The sequence below is a fragment of the Trachymyrmex septentrionalis genome, unplaced genomic scaffold (genome assembly GCF_001594115.1).
Source record: "Trachymyrmex septentrionalis isolate Tsep2-gDNA-1 unplaced genomic scaffold, Tsep1.0 scaffold552, whole genome shotgun sequence".
Taxonomy (NCBI): domain Eukaryota; kingdom Metazoa; phylum Arthropoda; class Insecta; order Hymenoptera; family Formicidae; genus Trachymyrmex; species Trachymyrmex septentrionalis.
Window position 1 is genome coordinate 2,206 of NW_017305728.1, and position 3,177 is coordinate 5,382.

The 3,177-nt window shown below is 33.0% G+C and overlaps 1 pseudogene; it reads right to left on the minus strand.

Annotated features, from left to right (window-relative positions):
• Nucleotides 1-949: 949 nt before the first annotated feature.
• Nucleotides 950-1,633, minus strand: LOC108752121 (annotated as a pseudogene).
• Between the last annotated feature and the right edge of the window lie 1,544 nt (nt 1,634-3,177).

Consider the following 3,177-nt stretch of genomic DNA (forward strand, 5'->3'; position numbering starts at 1 on the left):
TAGTTACATAGAAAATTATATCTCTTAATTTTGTTTTACAAAATCAATATTCTTCTTAACCCATTCACACTTTAATTGTTAAAACGGAAAAACCTACCATAGAACCATCATAATGATCCGATTGCTATCTATAATCGTATTCAAACGATGTGCAATCGTGATAACGGCGCATTCTTTAAAATTGCTTCTTATTGTATCCTGAATTAAAGCATCCGTACTAGAAACAGAGTTTGAAATTTGGGGATGCAAATTTATAAACATGTTAAGTTTTGAAATCTTCTCTCTCTCTCTCTCTCTCTCTCTCTCTCTCTCTCTCTCTCTCTCTCTCTCTCGTGCGTTGCAAATTACAGATACAAAATATATAATTTTGATGGAAATGTCTACAAATCCGATTTAATTTGAAAAAATTTGCTTTCTATTAATCTCGAATTTAATATATAACAAATGTTATCATACCCGACCGTAACTTGATGCACCCTTGTAACGTACTGTGAAAATACTTTATATCATTCGTAATTATTTGCAAAAGTAACAACTTAATAATAGAAAGTTTGAATTATTTACATATGGTAATTTATTGCTATACTTCATAGCAAAAAAGTTACGTTCATATTATAGTAAATTTTCAATAGTCACAACACTTGTAATATTACTGTAAAAACATCAAAGGCTGCACCACATTATTATCTTGATCTGAATGTGTATCATAACATAATAAATAACTTTTAATTCATCTGTATAATGATATCACACTTGTAACACAGCGAACATTTGCACAGTATAATGATTTTACTATCACACACCCGTGACAAGGTAAATATTTGCACGTCATCATGACTTTGTTGCGATTACTGTGACTTCATTTGCTATGGAAAATTTATTAATATATAATCAATCAATCAAAATTTATTGTCTTCACCAAATGATATTTAAATACAATCCTAAAGAATCATAAAGACTGCGAATCAATGTTGGCCGTGGCTTCATCGAGAAGTAAACGATTGTCTCTCAAGATCACTCTGGCCAAACATATGAGTTGCCTCTCTCCTATACTGAAGTCATGACCGCCAGAGAAGATATCGTGATCCAGAGTGACATCATTCAGCTCGACTTGCCGCAACACCTTCCACAGCTTCAAATCATCGTACTGATTAAACGGATCCATTGTAACGTTAATTCTCAGAAAAGAGCACAGGTTCCTATGACATAATGGAGATTAAGATTTTGCATCGCAGTTCACTGAGGCCCACCATGCTTGTGTCTCGACCATCGATCTTGATCTCGCCTTCTAAACCTTCATTGAACAAGCGAAAGAGCGCTGAGATTATGGAAGACTTGCCGGCACCAGTTCGTCCAACTACCCTAACTTTCCAGCCAGGCTCGATGGAAACGTTCAGATTCTGTAAAACCCGATTACGTGTTAAAACACAAATAATGTTTGTAAGAATGAACAGTTGGTTTATTTTATACCTTCAAAACTGGTGGATCATCCAGATATTTCATGTTGACATCCTTCGAGATCAATTGTCCTGGGATGGCCATGTAGGTGGCGGTGGATTGTCCGAAGTAATAGGTTCCTCCTTAGGAAGGTTCGTGTACTGAAGAATCCTTTCCACGCAGGTCATCAGTGACACCGACTAGCTAAACTTTTTATGGTGTATTGTGTAGACAAACTATTTTAGAATTTACATCTATCTATAAAGAAATTTAGAAAAGTTACAAACTTTCTCAACATTTATAAAAAGTAAGTACTAAATCAAAGGACTGTTTCTATATAAACCAAATGACAATAAGTAACGGGCAAAGTAAGAGTCAACACGTTTCCTTAAAATTAACAAAAGAATATATTTCAAACAACAAAGGCAAAATTACATAACGTTACAAGTTTCGGCTCCAGGATTGAGCCCTATTCAGATATTAGCATAACGCAAAAATCGCAGAACAACAACAATCATCGCAAATTATCACACACTCAAATCATTCACAGTTCGGGTGAGTCTTGACGTAGAGTTCGACATTATTTCTGTACGAAACTTGTAACGTTATGTAATTTTGCCTTTGTTGTTTCAAATATATTCTTTTGTTAATTTTAAGGAAATGTGTTGACTCTTACTTTGCCCGTTACTTATTGTCATTTGGCTTATAAAAAATCTCAATTCATTTAAAAATTAAAAAATTTTTCTAAAAAATTTTATAATTATGTAGAAATTATGAAATATTTTAAAAATTACCTTGAAAATATTTTTAAAAATTGTCATAAACGAATTTTTTTTGAATGTCTCTGTAGAGTAGTTAAGACGACTATTGGATTTCGTAACAGTTACTCACCGGAAGGATTGTTGTGGAAGAAGGACATGCGAGCAGTTTGAAGAACATGATGTTGTGAAGATTACTATTCGAATTCATAGAAACCTTCATGTAAAGAAAGCTGCGAATCAATGTAGTAGCGATGCAGGCAATGATGCAGAATGTGTAAACGTGTATAACATCCATAGTGCTCAGCAGATTGTCTGGGCTCAACGTAAAGATCGACCCAAAGAAACTATTATTGTACATGTTCGCGAATTGTTTTACGTCACCAGTATTTTCAATACGTCTCTCATCCTCCAAGGTAGTCCAGTATGATAGCCAGTAATCATTCCCGGTAGTGGCGATTTGACTGATGATGAAGAGCATCAGCAGTACGGATAGCGTGAAATTATTGCGTTATGAAAATATTCCTTGTACACTCTGCCGGCTACTCGATCGTGTGCCGACATCTCGGCTTCCGGGCTGTTCTCCACATAATCCGAATCATCAGTGTCCGAGAGCTGCACAATGGCAAAATAATAATCTTATTACTTGAACTTATCTCTCTTAATAAATGTAATCTGATGAAATGAATTCAATTTGAATTATTTAAAAACAAAGAAAATAATGTTATGAAAATATGTAAATATTTGAAAATTTGCTATTAAACTTTCTTAAATCTTAACTTAAAAACTTCTTCCTCGCTTTATTAATTGATAATAATTAGTGAAAGTATCTCGTATTAGAAATCTTTTATGCGCAAAAATACAGATATTTTTTTAAATAATTTGTATTTTTATTTTTATTTATGTCCTTTTTTTTATTTTTATTTTACCTTTTTATTTTTTGTGCTATCTATTTTTATACAAATATCTATTTTAAACAAAT